Source organism: Ailuropoda melanoleuca, chromosome 8 (assembly GCF_002007445.2).
Source record: "Ailuropoda melanoleuca isolate Jingjing chromosome 8, ASM200744v2, whole genome shotgun sequence".
In the NCBI taxonomy this organism is placed as follows: domain Eukaryota; kingdom Metazoa; phylum Chordata; class Mammalia; order Carnivora; family Ursidae; genus Ailuropoda; species Ailuropoda melanoleuca.
This window is the reverse complement of record NC_048225.1, coordinates 89,731,870-89,748,537: the sequence shown is the minus strand read 5'-3', so window position 1 is coordinate 89,748,537 and position 16,668 is coordinate 89,731,870. Positions and strand designations below refer to the sequence as shown.

The 16,668-nt window shown below is 38.4% G+C and overlaps 1 pseudogene; it reads left to right on the top strand.

The window, feature by feature from the left end:
- Positions 1 to 15,930: 15,930 nt before the first annotated feature.
- LOC109489876 lies at positions 15,931 to 16,385 on the top strand (annotated as a pseudogene).
- The last annotated feature ends 283 nt before the right edge of the window (positions 16,386 to 16,668 follow it).

The following is a 16,668-nucleotide window of genomic DNA, read 5'->3' as shown; positions in this document are numbered from 1 at the left end:
TCTGATACCCAGTGTCCTTGACTGAATTCTTGCCATTGTCCCTGACGTGTAACCCTCACTTCAGGCTCCCTTCTCTGTAGCCCATTTTGACCCTGAATGAGTTTGCCTAGATATCTCAAAACACAGAAAACTCAAGTCAGGAAATGTTTTATAATAAATACCCAGCTAATGAAAGTTAGTGTTTAGTTTATTATATAAACAAAACAATAAATTAGAGAATGTTTTGCTTCCCTTTAAGAAACATAACACCCAAACAGAAGTTAAACTTGATTCAACATGCTTTATCCACAGTCTGTAATAACTTTTATCTTCACACCTAAGTAGTTACCAACATGAGATCCATTCATAAGTTTTCCCATGCACCCAACCCATCAGATTTAATGATGCATTCAAAAAGAAGAGCTGAGAAGGAGACCTAGAGGGATTACATGAATTGTAACATCACCGTGCTTTGAAGATGCGCTTGGAAGACAGAAAGATTGCTTGGAACAAAGATTGCTGAAGGTGGTACATTTCACCTTGCTCAAGAAAGATCACAGAAACAATAGTTTTTAATGTATTCAACTCAGAATCCATGTTAATTGCTCTAGGGCAAACTTTGATTCTGACAACTAATTATAGATCTTTTTTTTCCTAATTATAGATCTTGAAAAAACTTGTGTAACTATTAAATTAGAAGTGCAAAATAGCATCTTTAAATGTATTAGAACTGATCCATTTCTCAGCAGTTGGTGTTAAATTGTACCTGAAATCTCAGTGTTTAATTTTTGAAAATAATCACCTAAAATTGACATAACTCTAAAAGCATTTGTGCAAGCCTCCCATTCTACATATCACATGACAAGTTAAGTTTAAAGCTCAGAGTGACAGGTGGCTGGGAGGCAGGCACAGTTGATGGGGTGGTGATAATGGTGACAAAACTCTGGGGAAATGACCTGCGCATCACACTGAAGCAGGTGACTTGATGCCTGACGTCAGAGAAGGCTCTGGTGCAGCAAGGGTAGACTGGAAATCATGGACTCCTAATATCCAGCAGGCTGAGTAAGAAAACATGACCCTGAAATGCCTGGTCTGTAAACCCAAGCTAATTCTGCCCAATCCTTAAGGATATATGAAAATAGTTTGAAAAATTTTGTCTTTAAACCAATTGTCCTGCTTCCTAAATTCTAATTTGATTTAAATTGCTTAGTGATGTTATGAATTGCCCAATGCATCATTCTCATTTGCTGTCAGCTTGGAAACAAACTATTTGGAAATTAAGTCCTAGTGCGTTTTTCCCTAATTATTTCATTATAATGGGAAAATCATCATTTAAATGTAAACACCTGGTCAAAAATCTTTCCAGTCTACCAGCATTAATATAGATAAATATCTGTAAAACTTGTTTGGTTTTTCCATTATTGTTTTTAATATAATATTTGCAATTTTGTTTCTGGAATAAATCACTAATTTTTCTGTTATAGGCAATATAACACTGAGGAAAAAACTGGGTTAGAATTCTGAACTGACAACTCACTAGACATGTTCCCTTGAATAAGTTACTTAGCCTTTCTTAGTTTCAAGTTTCTCATACATAAAATCAAGGTCGTGTAGTGTGTAATAGTACTCAAAACCGTAACTACTAAATCTAGGTATTAGTGTGGTATCCTACCCTCGATCCCATAAGAGTCAAAAGCATAGAAAATCAAGAAGAATCTAAAACATAGACCCATTTTATACCCATAAACACTCAAGAGATTTGTCAACTAATTTAAATTTTTTGACAACTAAACTATGCTACCTCCTAATTATCTTTACCTCAATTTAAATTTGTTTTCTTCATTCCTAGTTCCTTGTGGCATAAATTTTATCATTGTCCCATCCAATTCACTTTCAAAATACTGAACTATGAAATATGTAGTCTACCAACTTCTTCCCTTCCATCTGTCACTCATTCTGACTAAACCTCGCTTTCAAGCTCACAACTTTTAGTGACAACTCCCTGGCTTTCTCAGTTCTCCTTTACTTCCCTTCTATCTCATCCTGAATCTCACCAATAAAACAATCCAACTATATTTTCAGTTGTTCCCCACCCCCTCACCTCACATCACAACCAGTTTGCCAATCTCATCTCAACTGTCCTTTCTCTCCACTCCAGTCCCAGAGTGAAAAGTATTGTTGAGAGCTTGTTTGGGGGTTCTAGCAGGGGGGCTCAGCTACTCGTATACCCTTGACCGAAGAACGGTCCTCCTCTATCCGGGAAGGTCGTCCTCTTCGACCGAGCACGCAGCTTCGGGAGGGACGCACATGGAACGGTGAGGGAGGAAGGGGACACCCGCCTAGCCAGCCAGATCAGCCGAATCAACCCTGGCGATCAATGGGGTGACAGATGTCGCAGCCAGATCGCCCTCACATCCGACAAGTATTGTTGAAAGGAGTATTTATTAAGTTAGTACATATCTGATGGACATTTAATTAGTAGCTGCTAGACAGCAGCTTATACGTTAGGATGAAGATAAACAATCCTAACCTCAAGGAAGAACATACGGTCTGGCAGAAAAAGGCACACAAATAGTTAAGTACAAGAAGTAGTATTTAAACAGTTTGCATTCAGCGGAGACAGATAAAGCTTCACTTAAGTCCAGGAAATAGAAAACCACACTATTGGATGGTCATCTGTGACCACTGAAATCTCCCAGAAGAATGGCAGAAGTTTGGGGGAAAGGAAAAAAATAGTAAATCCTTTGTCAAAGTCCTACGTTAGTATGTTGGTGAATGAAAATGAGGCAGTTAAGAGGTACAAATTTAGGATGAACAGACCTAAGGGTTACAGTGGCAATATTGGTGAGAATTACAACAGGACCATCATTTTTCTTCTTCCAGCAACAATCTTGATTCTCCTTCGGGAATTCACCCTTCCACCACTCTCGGTCCAAGTGGGTCCAAATGCAGTGACTAAAAGAGCTCTGACGAGAGCTACCTAAAAAAAGACTCTCTTTCAAACCGAATTCAAACTGGAGCTACTGCAGTCACCTGACCATCACATGAAGGCTGAGAATAAAAGACAAGCATAATGTACCAGAGACAGAAAGTCAGAAACTGAGCCTAAAATTAAGCTCCACTCAGGACCACTTTTTGGGTTCATGAACCATTAAATTTCTTTTTTTTTTTCCCATCCTCGTGCAGTTTGAATTGCATTTTTCTATTACCTGCAACTGAAAGAGAACGACTATGACCAAGTCTAATAAGAAGGGTAGAAGAAGCCAGACCTAATTGAATGGAGTGTTTTTCTTGCATATACAAAAATTCAGAAAAGAGGTTAACAGCTTATACTCTTACAAGAAGACTGCCTGGATTTAAATTCCATATTTTTCACCTACTAGCTGTGTCATTTAGGACAAGTTACTTCTCCGTAATTGTTCTGTAAAATGTGAATAATAACAGCTTCCACCTCATAAATTTGCTATGAGGATTAAGCAAGTTAAGCTCTTAGAACAATCTCAGTCTTATTTGTCAGATCAGGATAATGTGAGTATCACGAGGGTGTAGGGGCAGGAGAAGCGGAGGCGAGGATTTACAACAGAAAAAGTGAAAATGTATTCTTAGACAAACAAAACCGTGGCATATGGAAAGCAAAGCAGGTGGAAAAAGGAGATCCCAGGCTGGCAGGTGTGTCAGGGAGGGAGAATGCAGAATGAAGCTTCAAGGTATGAGATCTTAGTAAGAGGAGTGGGGAAACATTTTGAGAAGTGTTGGTGTGATTTACAAATTGGTCTTTTATATCAAAGAGATAAAGCAATAAAGGTGGTTTTATTCACGTGATCCTGGTCTACACCTGGGCCATGGAAAACTCCAGCTTACGGGTGGGTTATGTGGTCTTGGACAACATCACTGGTGTGCAGGCAAGGTAAGGCAAGGAGGGAGGAATGAATGCAAAGTCAAGAAAGGAGCAGGGAACAGGTAGGGTGCTCAAAGGCTTTCTATCTCTAGCAGAGGAGCAGGTGATGGATTTTCACGATGAGAGAATTCTATTTCTTTAAAAGCAGGACTGAACTGCTTCCCTTGTTAGCTGCAGTGAATCTTCCAGTCAGCTGACGGGGGAAGGAGGAGGTGTTTATAAGCATGTGTGTGTGCATGCCTGTGTGTGTGTGTGTGTGTGTGTGTGTGTGTGAGCTGAAGAAACACTCTTCTCTGAATAATATACGTACCAACCCATTACTGATTTCAAATCTCATCTCCTTGTCACGAACAGGTATTAAAAAAAGGGAGAAAAAAAGTCCACTTTACCTGCTACAATGCACAGACACTGTCAAGATTTACAATGTGATTAAAACATTTGAGGAAAAAAAAAAGAAATAAAGATGACTATAAACTGTTTATCATAGCATTGTTTAAAAAAAAACATTTGAGGGACTATGCATCAGATTCGAGGTATGATCTGACCATATTTGAATATTAACATGAATTACTCCAGATTTTTAAGTTAATGAACTACTTACACAAGCATAACCACCTATACGGGCAAAGATGTTCTCTGTGGAAATACTAAAAACTGTGAGTACCCTAATTGCCCACCAATAAAGGAAGGGTTAAATTGATTATAGCATAACAAGTACGTTTTTAGTTGTTTAAATGTGTTACAAGTATGAATTAATTTCATAATTAAACATTTTTAATGTAAAATTATGTAAATACTATAGTGTAGTAATACTGGAAAGAGTAAAGTGGATATGTATGCACTATATGAAAAGATATTTAGGATATAGAATTTTTAAATTTTAAAAAGCTTCAAGTCATATAGAATCTCATTTTTTAATAAATGTTTAAAATTCTATTATGTGTACTAAGTGAAATAAGTCAAGCAGAGAAAGACAACTATCATATGATTTCTCTCATCTATGGAACATAAGAACTAGGATGATCGGTAAGGGAAGAAAGGGATAAAGAAAGGGGGGGTAATCAGAAGGGGGAATGAAACATGAGAGACTATGGACTATGAGAAACAAACTGGGGGCCTCAGAGGGGAGGGGGGTGGGGGAATGGGATAGACTGGTGATGGGTGGTAAGGAGGGCACGTATTGCATGGTGCACTGGGTGTTATACGCAACTAATGAAGCATCGAGCTTTACATCGGAAGCCGGGGATGTACTGTATGGTGACTAACATAATATAAATAAAAATCATTTTAAAAAATAAATAAATAAATAAATTCTATTATTTGTGTTATTCATGTATCCTTAGAGAGAATTCTACAAGGTTACACACCAAACTGTTATCAGAAGTTATGTCTCAGGGGGCACCTGGGTGGCGCAGTCATTAAGCGTCTGCCTTTGGCTCAGGGCATGATCCCGGTGTTCTGGGATCGAGGCCCACATCAGGCTCCTCTGCTAGGAGTCTGCTTCTTCCTCTCCCACTCTGTCTCCTTGTGTTCCTTCTCTTGCTGGCTGTCTCTGTCAAATAAATAAAATCTTAAAAAAAAAAAAAAGTTATCTCTCAGTATTGGTAGTGGGTGTAAGCAAAGGACTGTTACTTCTTTAATACATAATTTTTATATTATATGGATTTTATTACATATTTATTTCATTGTAAAATGAAACTAGTAATGAACAAAAATTTAAAAGGATATTTAAATAATTGTTTTTAAATACTGTATTTTACAGTTTAAGATTTTATTTATTTATTTGAGAGAGAGAGAAAGAGAGAACACAAGCAGGAGGAGGGGCAGAGGAAGAGGGAGAAGCAGACTCCCTGCTGAGTGGGGACCCCCCCCCGCCCCTGCGGGGCTTGATCCCAGGACCCTGAAATCATTACCTGAGCCCAAGGCAGATGCTTAACCGGCTGAGCCACCCAGATGCCCCTTACAATTTTTTTTTTAAGTAGGCTACTTGCCCAATGTGAGGCTTGAACTCATGACCCTGAGATCAAGAGTCACCAGTTCTACCAACTGAGCCAGCCTGGCGCCCCTAAAATACTGTATTTTAAATCCTATGAAGAGCCAGTTTTCAAGATAACGTGACTTGAAATGTCATTAACTCGATACTTTTTCTATGAATAAAATGAAATATTCACATTATGTCATAAGGTTATATGTAAGAATCAGAACAATATGATAGCATCAACCACGTAACTGAGAATCAGAATTCATGCATTAACTGCCAAGAGCATTTTCTGGATCTTTGATACAATTTAGAGACCCTTGAGAATGAACTAGAATGACTATATACCGCTCTTCTCTTTAGCCATCAACCACTTTCCTCTCCCAGGCAAGTATTGTTTACAAAAATTCATCTGTTTTGCTTTGAGGAACAACTAAGGACAAATTAAAAAGGCTGTCCAGGAGCGCCTGGGTGGCACAGCAGTTGAGCGTCTGCCTTCGGCTCAGGGCGTGATCCCGGCATTGTGGGATCGAGCCCCACATCAGGCTCTTCCGCTATGAGCCTGCTTCTTCCTCTCCCACTCCCCCTGCTTGTGTTTCCCTCTCTCGCTGGCTGTCTCTATCTCTGTCAAATAAATAAAATCTTTAAAAAAAAAAAAATGGTGTCCATAACCAAAAAATCATAATAAAATTTGAATACTTGAATTCTCTAATAAGTTATTATTTTTAGGTTTAAAAATACAAATATTTTATTTAAGTTTTATTTAAATTCTATTTAGTTAACCTACAGTATAATATTAGTCTCAGGAGTACCATATAGTTATTCGACACTTCCATACAACACCCAGCACTCATCACAACAAGTGCTCTCCTTCATTCCCATCACCTGTTTAACCCTTCTGCACCCACCTCCCCCTGGGTAACCATCAGTTTGTTAAGAGTCTGTTTAAGAATTCTGGTTAAGAATCTGTTTCTTGGTTTTGCCTCTCTCTTTATACTTCAAAAATTAAAATTTAAGTTGACAATGTTACTTTCAAGTATACAACATAGTGATTCAACAATTCTATATACTATGCAATGCTCACCGTAAGTGTAGTTACCATGTCGCTATACATCATTACAACATTATTGACTATATTCCCTATGCTATACTTTTCACCAATAACTTCTTTTTTTTAATAACTTTATTTTGTTATATTAGTCACCATACAGTACATCCCCAGTTTCTGATGCAATGTTCCATGATTCATTATTTGCGTATAACACCCAGTGCACCATGCAATATGTGCCCTCCTTAATACCCATCACTGGCCTATCCCAATCCCCCACTCCCCTCCCCTCAATAACTTTTAAAAGACTGTTTTCTTCTCCTAAAGTGCAAATAATTTGCCTTTGTACTATTTTTCAAATATGGTAGTAGTGGTAAGTATTCTTCCAGCAATGATTATGAAATTAATCAACACTGGTAAAATCTATATTTTCTTATCAAATCAGTATAGAAAGTCTAAATGACTATGATGGTGTTATAATTAATAAATAAATTTCTCTTTCTGATTGTAGCTTTAGCTGGGTATCTGTTTGATTATTAGAACATTGCCTTTTTTCCACCTCTCCTTATGGGCTTAACCCTGAACATATTAGATATGTAAATTGAAAATATAAGACTTTTATAAACAAAATAATTTTGCAAACTACAAACTTTATTCTCTTTGACCCTAGAGTGAATTTGTTGGAAACATTTTATTTAAGGAGAATTATGAGGAAGATTATTTTGTTCTAAGCTGCTAATACTTTGCACATACAAAACTACCTTTTTCTGCAGAAATATCAGAAGAGCTTCATAAATAGTCTTAATCAGAAAGTGACTCAGAGACACTAAAATACAGAGGAGATGATATATAATGAACTTTTTATGACACCAATTTCAGCTATATATTTGTATACAGCTTGAATAGTCTACACAATGAAATTTCTTCCTCAGAATTGGGAATGAGGGCTCCATTTATTATTGAAAAGGGAAGTCAAATAAAAGCTGATCTATGCTAGAAATAAAAGCATGTTATTCAGGGGAACCTGGCTGGCTCAGTCAGTAAAGCATGCAACTCTTGATCTCTGGGTTGTAAGTTCAAGTCCCACATTGGATGTGGGGATTACTTAAAAATAAAATCTTAAAAAAAAAAAAAGAGAAAAAAGCATGTTATCCAAAACATCACCTCAAATTAGTAGGAAATTAAATTAGTTGTGATACAACATGGCGGGAGAGGGTCCTGGAAAAAGAAAAATTTGGTTATAGGTCGAGTTTGGGTTTGACACCAGCCTGTACTTTTTTTTTTTTTAATTTTATTTATTTATTCGACAGAGATAGAGACAGCCAGTGCGAGAGGGAACACAAGCAGGGGGAGTGGGAGAAGAAGAAGCAGGCTCATAGCGGAGGAGCCTGATGTCGGACTCGATCCCATAACGCCGGGATCACGCCCTGAGCCGAAGGCAGACACTCAACCACTGTGCCACCCAGGCGCCCCAAGCCTGTACTTTTTGTCTCACTGCAAAATTATTGTGTTGTGACTACATGGGAAAATGTTAGAAGGGATTGTGGTGAATTTTAGTCGTGTTCCTTCTCAATAGAGAAACTTATCCCATGTTTTGAAAACTGCCCATCATATGAATCTTTGTTTCCCCCTAAATACAGAAACTAAGAAGGCAGGAGGGTTGCCAGGTTCAACAAATAAAAATACAGAGTGCCCAGCAGAATTTAAATTTCACATAAATAGAGAATAAAATTTTAGTATAAGTATGTCCCCCCAAGTTCTGCAAATGTTGAGCCTCCTGTATTTTGTTCAGCAACCCTAGAAGGCAAGACACTGGATTTCCTCCTGTACAGCCAGGATGTAAGACAGGATAGATTTGTGACCTAAGATTGACCAATTAGATGTACTAACTAGACCTTGAATCAGAAGCAGGAAGAGCAGAGAAACCATGTAGTTAGTGGGGGGGGTGGTGGTGGTGGTAGTAGCAGCAACAGCATGTTTCCATGGTAACAAGGATGCTAGTGTGGCAGTGGTACCCAGCAGTGTATCTCTGGCTTCCTGTGCCCAGTAGCACCAGCATCTCCACAGACAGATTCTAGGGGGTAATTTTGCTTCCTCATTTCCAAGTTCAAACTTTTAGAATTTTTGATGATTATTTAAGCTACCAATTTTCTTTTCTGTTGAAATTGCCCAGAATCACTTTTATATTGAGGGTTCAGTTCCAGACCATCATAATAAAGTAACTATCACAATAAAGTCAAATGGATTTTTTGGTTTCCCAGTGCATATAAAAGTTATGTTTATGCAGTACTGTAGTCTATTAAGAGTGCAACAGTTATGTCTAAAAAAAATGTGCATACCTTAATTTAAAAATACTTTATTGCTAAAAATGCTAACCATCACCTGAGCTTTCAGAGAGTCATAACCAGAGAGCTGGTGCAGGGTCCTGCCTCAGTGCTTCTGGCTGCTGACTGATCAGGGTGGTGGGTATGGTAATTTCTTAAAATAAAACAACAATGAAGTTTGCTGCAGCAATTGACTCTTCCTTTCACTAGCAAATTCTCCGTAGCATGTGATGTTGTCTGATAACATTTTACCCACAGGAGAACTTCGTTCAAAATTGGAGTCAATTCTCTCAAACCCTGCCCTCTGCTTTATCAATTAAGTTTATGTAATATTCTGAACCTTTGTTTTCATTGCAATAATCTTCACAGCATCTTCACCAGGAGATTAGCTCTCAAGAAGCGACTTTCTCTGCTCATCTGTAAGGAGCAACTCTTCATCCATTCAAATGTTATCGAGAGGTTGTAGCAATTCATTCACATCTTGAGGCTCTGCTTCCGATTCTAGTTCCCTGGCTATTTCCACCACATCTGCAGTCACTTCCTCCACTGAAGTCTTTAACTCCTCAAAGTCATCCATGAGGGTTGGAATCAACTTCTTCCATTTGTCCTCTTCTCGTGAATCACAAATTTTCTCCATGGCACCTAGAATAGTGAATCCTTTCCAAAAAGTTTTAAATTTATTCTGCCCCGATCCAGCCGAGGAAGCACTATCTGTAGCAGCCCGAGCCTTATGAAATGTATTTCTTGATCCTAGCCAATAGGATCCAACAGTACATTAAAAGGATTATCCATCACAACCAAGTGGGATTCATCCCTGGGATGCAAGGGTGGTTCAACATTCGCAAATCGATCAGTGTGATAGATCACATCAATAAGAGAAGAGACAAGAACCATATGATCCTTTCAATTGATGCAGAAAAAACATTTGACAAAATACAGCATCCTTTCCTAATTAAAACCCTTCAGAGTGTAGGGATAGAGGGTACATTCCTCAATCTCATAAAAACCATCTATGAAAAGCCTACAGCGAATATCATTCTCAATGGGGAAAAGCTGAAAGCCTTTCCCTTAAGATCAGGAACATGACAAGGATGCCTACTCTCGCTGTTGTTCAACATAGTACTAGAAGTCCTTGCAACAGCAATCAGACAACAAAAAGGAATAAAAGGTATTCAAATCGGCAAAGAAGTCAAACTCTCTCTCTTCACAGATGACATGATACTCTATATGGAAAACCCAAAAGACTCCACCCCCAAATTACTAGAACTCATAGAACAATTCAGTAATGAGGCAGGATACAAAACCAATGCTCAGAAATCAGTTGCACTTCTATACAAGAACAATGAGGCTGAAGAAAGAGAAATTAGAGAATCAATTCCATTTAAAATAGCACCAAAAATCATACAATATCTCAGAATTAATTTAACCAGAGACATAAAGGATCTATATTCTAGAAACTACAGAACACTGATGAAAGACATTGAAGAAGACACAAAAAGATGGAAAAACATTCCATGCTCGTGGATCAGAAGAATAAACATAGTTAAAATGTCCATGCTACCCAGTGCAATCTACACTTCCAACGCCATCCCGATCAAAATACCAATGACATTCTTCAAAGAGCTGGAACAAACAAGCCTAAAATTTCTGTGGAACCAGAAAAGACCCCCAAATCACCAAGGAAATGTTGAAAAGGAAAAACAAAGCCGGAGGCATCACGTTACCTGATTTCAAGCTATACTACAAAGCTGTGATCACCAAGACAGCATGGCACTGGCACAAAAACAGATAGACCAATGGAACAGCATAGAGAACCCAGGAATGGACCCTTGGCTCTCTGGTCAACTAATCTTTGACAAAGCAGGAAAAAACATCCAGTGGAAAAAAGACAGTCTCTTCAATAAATGGTGCTGGGAAAATTGGACAGCTATATGCAAAAGAATGAAACTTGACCAATCTCTCACACCATACACAAAGATAAGCTCCAAATGGATAAAAGACCTCGATGCGAGACAGGAATCCATCAAAATCATAGAGGAGAACATAGGCTGTAACCTCTTTGACATCAGCCACAGCAACTTCTTTCATGACACATCTCCAAAGGCAAGAGAAACAAAGAAAAAATGAACTTGTGGGACTTCATCAAGATAAAGTTTCTGCACAGCAAAGGAAACAGTCATCAAAATGAAGAGGCAACCCACAGAATGGGAGAAGTTATTTGCAAATGAAACTACAGATAAAAGGCTGGTATCCAAGATCTATAAAGAACTTCTCAAACTCAATACACGGGAAACAAAGCAAAAAATGGGCAGAAGATATGAACAGACACTTTTCCAATGAAGACATACAAATGGCTAACAGACACATGAAAAAATGTTCAAAATCATTAGCCATCAGGAAATTCAAATCAAAACCACACTGAGATACCACCTTTTGCCAGTTAGAATGGCAAAAATTGACAAGGCAAGAAACAACAAGTGTTGAAGAGGATGTGGAGAAAGGGGAACCCTCTTACCCTGTTGGTGGGAATGCAAGTTGGTACAGCCACTTTGGAAAACAGTGTGGAGGTCCCTCAGGAAGTGAAAAATAGAGATACCCTATGACCCAGCAATTGCACTACTGGGTATTTACCCCAAAGATATAGACGTAGTGAAGAGAAGGGCCATATGCACCCCAATGTTCATAGCAGCATTGTCCATGATAGCTAAATTGTGGAAGGAGCTGAGATGCCCTTCAACAGATGACTGGATTAAGAAGATGTGGTCCATATATACAATGGAATACTACTCAGCCATCAGAAAGAATGATTACCCAACATTTGCAGTAACATGGACGGGACTGGAGGAGATTATGCTAAGCGAAATAAGTCAAGCAGAGAAAGACAATTATCATATGGTTTCACTCGTTTGTGGAACATAAGGAATAGCAGGAAGATCGGTAGAAGGAAGGGAAGAATGAACGGGGGGTAAACAGAAGGGGGAATGAACCACGAGAGATTATGGACTCTGGGAAACAAACTGAGGGCTTCAGAGGGGAGGGGGGTGGGGGAATGGGATAGGCTGGTGATGGGTATTAAGGAGGGCACGTACAGCATGGAAGCACTGGGTGTTATACGCAAACAATGAATCATAGAACACTACATCAAAAACTAAGGATGTACTGTATGGTGACTAACATAATAAAAACTTTTTTTAAAAAAATGAAATGTATTTCTTAAATAATAAGACTTTAAAGTCCAAATAATGCCTTGATCCATGGGCTGCAGCCTGGATGTTGCGTCAACAGGCATGAATACAACATTGATCTCATTGTCCATCTCCATCAGAGCTCTTGAGTGAGCAGGTGCATTGCCAACAAGCAGTAATATTTTGAAAGGAATCTATCTGAGCAGGAGGTCTCAACAGTGGGCTCAAAATACTCCGTAAACATTTACTGAAACAGATGTGCTGTCATCCATTTGTTCCATTTACAAAGCACAGGCAGAGTAGGTTTTGCATAATTCTTTTTTATTATTATATAAATTCAATGAGTCAAGGTATAGTACATGATTGGGTTTTGATACAATGTTCAATGATTCATCAGTTCAGTGTAACACCCAGTTCTCATCACATCACGTGCCCCCCTTAATGCACAATTCTTAAGGGCCTTAGAATTTTCAGAACAGTAAATGAGCAATAGCTTCAACTTGAAGTCACTGCTGCATTCGACCCTAACAAGAGAGTCAGCCTGTCCTTTGAAACCAGACACTGACTTCCCTCTAGCTCTGAAAGTCCTAGATGGCATCCTCTTCCAACAGAAGGCCATTTGGTCTACACTGAAAATCGACTACTGGTGTAGCCATCTTCATTAGTTGTCTTAGCTAGAACTTCTAGATAACTTGCTGCTTCCCTGTATGTGTTAAGGTAATGGAAACTTTTTTTCCTTAAACCTCATGAACTAACCTTTGCTAGCTTCAAACTTTTTTTTTTTCCTGCAGCTTCTTCACCTGTCCCAGCCTGTTCATAGAATTGGAGAGGGAAGAGATGGGGGAATGGTCTGTCAGTGGAGCAGTCAGAACACACACATTTATCAACTAAGTTCACAGTCTAACGAGCAAAGGGCACCCTAAGACAGTTAGAAGAGTACCATCAAAGGTCACTGATCACAGATCATCATCACAAATAATAATGAAGAAGTGTGAAATATTGTGAGCATTACCAAAATGTGACACAGACACACAAAGTGAGCAAATGCTGTTGGAAAATGGTGCTGATAGACTTGCTGGATGCAGGGTTGCCACAAGCCTTCAATTTGTAGAAAATAGGTTATCTGCACAGCACAATAAAGTGCAATAAAATGAGGTATGCCTGTATAAAAACCCTATTTAATATCAGGAGAGAATGACTGGAGAGGGAGAAAAAAGAACCTAAGCATTCAAACAATAAATCTCCAGGCATCCTCTTGAGGACAATACAATCTTCACTTCCTCCCAAGAGCTGCAGAACACAGTGTTAGAGCTTGGACTCCAGACTAATGTCCCCTGGGTTCAGAGCCCAACTCTGCCACTTACTACCTAAATGACCTTGAGCCAGTTACTTAATTTTTCCATGGATCAGAGAAGTTCCTGTTTCTGTATCTGTAAGATGAGCCTAATAATGTCTTTCTCATAGAATTGTTTTGAATTTCAAATGAGTTAATATTTATAATAGGGCCTGGCACATAGAAAGCACTACATACTTGTTTTAAAAACAAAAAACAAAAAACAAAATCAGGACACCTGGGTAGCTCAGTCTGGTTAAGTGTCTGCTTTCAGCTCAGGTCATGATCTCAGGGCTGTGGGATGGAGCCCCGCATCAGGCTCCCTGCTCAGTGGGGAGTCTGCTCCTCCCTCTCCCTCTGCCATTCCCCCCACTTGTGCTCTCTGTCTCTATCAATAAATAAAATCTTTAAAAAAAAAAAAAGCAATCATCATTCACAATCCCAAGTTGTACTCAGAGGCAAAAATACTTCATGGTAATTACCATATTGATTCCCTCATCCAGTGGCTAGAAAAGGGCTTCAAAGAAGCCTTTTGTGCATAATAAAACTTTTGTGTGTAATAAAGCCTTTTGTGTGTAATACTTTTTCTGACATGTCCTAGTCATGTCAGACTAGGATGTCTTGTGAGACATGACTAGGACATGTCAGAAAAAGTATAACATTCTGGATATTAGCACTGAGACCTCCAGCATTGCATTAACAAGCTAGTGATTTTGGTGGGCCTTACCTAAAAGTGAAATAGGTAAGATTTAGGAATCTATACACCATAAAAACATTACCCACCTAACTTGTTATGGTCTCATAGAGTTACTTATTAACAAACAAGGCAGCAAAGGTGCCTACAGAATGATCACATAGCTAAAACACCATTAGCAGATTATAAAGGAGACTTTATTTGATTAACCAATTGGTATTTCAGGTCCCGGAGTAACATCACACAGGATTTGGAATTTTTAGTAGAATCCAAGATAAGAAGCAAGAGAAAGTAGAGGGAAGTATGATGTTAAGGTCAAGAGCAACAGAGGAGAGAACAGACCAAATGAGAATAGAGAAGGGGACAGGGAGGAGAATGACAACTCCAACTGACAAATTACTTTTTTTCCCCTACTAACAAATTACTTTTTATTGACCCATTTAATTATTGCTTACTGTCTCCTCGATACCATAATTTTATCTAGAACCTGTCCTAAGACCAAAAAAATAATGCAAACTTACAAAATATACCAAAAATGAGATAAATGTAAGCCTACAGTCAGTGCTGATCCTGCTTATATTTCTTTAATCAATGTGCTGAAAAAGCAAGAGACTCCAAAAACCACTGGCATAAACTAGAATCAAACGGAACCACAGAAAAAATAGCATTAATGCCAAATCCAGAAACATATGTAAGAAATGGAAACAGCTTTCTTCTATTAGCAGTTAGCTCTGGAAATTCCTTGAAGATGACACTAAATTTTAAACTATGTTGATAAGCAGCCTGGCATGCAGGTGAGGTCCCAAAGGACTATACATAGTCAAGGGAATAGGAACAGAGGTACTAAATTCTTCCTAAAACTCCATTAGACTTACTACAGTGTCTGGTACACAAAAGATGTAAATTATTCTGCTAGGTATTTGGCAAACTGATTTTGCTCAAAGCTCTCCATTCCATCAGTGTTTGAATTTAAGTTGAGAATCAAAACAATGTGTTTACAGTTTTTCAAATACTCTATTGGAGGAAAAGGGGATCTGTAGTTGTATATGCAGTTTATGCCATGCTGCTAATACTTTCTTTGGAGACTTTCATTTATTTTCAAGGTTTTGGCTTAGTTGGTATCCCAACATGAGACTTCTGAGCAATTAATAAACAAAGCAATCTACTCATAAGATTAACAGCTCAAGTCCTTCCTAAAAGGAGAAGTTAAAAAGTACCAAGTCAATGAGAAAGGTGATAATGAACAGCCCTCTCAACAACCTTTTCATTTTTAGAAATAACCGTCCTCATGAGAGCAAAAGGTGGAAGATGAACTTGGATTCCAGAAATAAAGAAATTACTGTGTCTGATCAAACCTGACAAGAAGAAATTAGGGAAAGAAAATATATGAAGAAATAATGGCTGAGATTTTTCCAGAATTAAAAAAAAAAAAAAAGCATCACTGCTCCTTTTCTCCACCATCATGGTGTATATGGTTGACTGTTCCTTGTCATGTCCTCTCACAAGACTTCCAGGATCAATTGATTCCTGGCCAAGAAACAGAAGCAGAATCATTCCATTCCCCAGTGGATCTGGATGAAAACTGGTAATAAAATCAGGTACATGGGGCACCTCAGTGGCTCTGTCGGTTGAGCATCTAACTCTTGGTTTCGGCTCAGGTCATGATTTCATGGGTCCCAAGATCAGGCCCCGTGTCAGACTCTGTGCTCGGCAGGGAGTCTGCTTGAGATTCTTTCCCTCTGCCCCTCCTCCTGCTTGCTCTCTTGCTCTAAAAATAAATAAATAAATCTTTAAAAAAAAAAATCAGGTACAACTCCAAAAGGAGGCATTGGAGAGGAACGAAGCTGGGTCTACAAGGGATCACACAGGAGACAGCACACGTATCTATGCTGCATGAAGTTCACGTGCTTGTATCCTATCACTCTGTCAACATCACAACTACCTGAACAATAGACATGTTTTATTGGCGAAATGATGCTTCTGTGTTAGTATGCTTCTGCACCAGTAGGTTGGTTCAGGAATCAATATGTGAGAGTTTTGTTTGGAAAAAAAAAAATTGCTATTTAGATTCAGGAACCCAAATGAATTCAAGTAGAATAAGTAAAAAGAAATCCATATATAGTGTATGTTAGTAAAAATGAGGACATCAAAGACAAAAAGAAACTAAAGTAGGAAAGAAATAGAAAAGTAAAAAGAAATGCATGTACATTTATGAAGCTATGCAATATA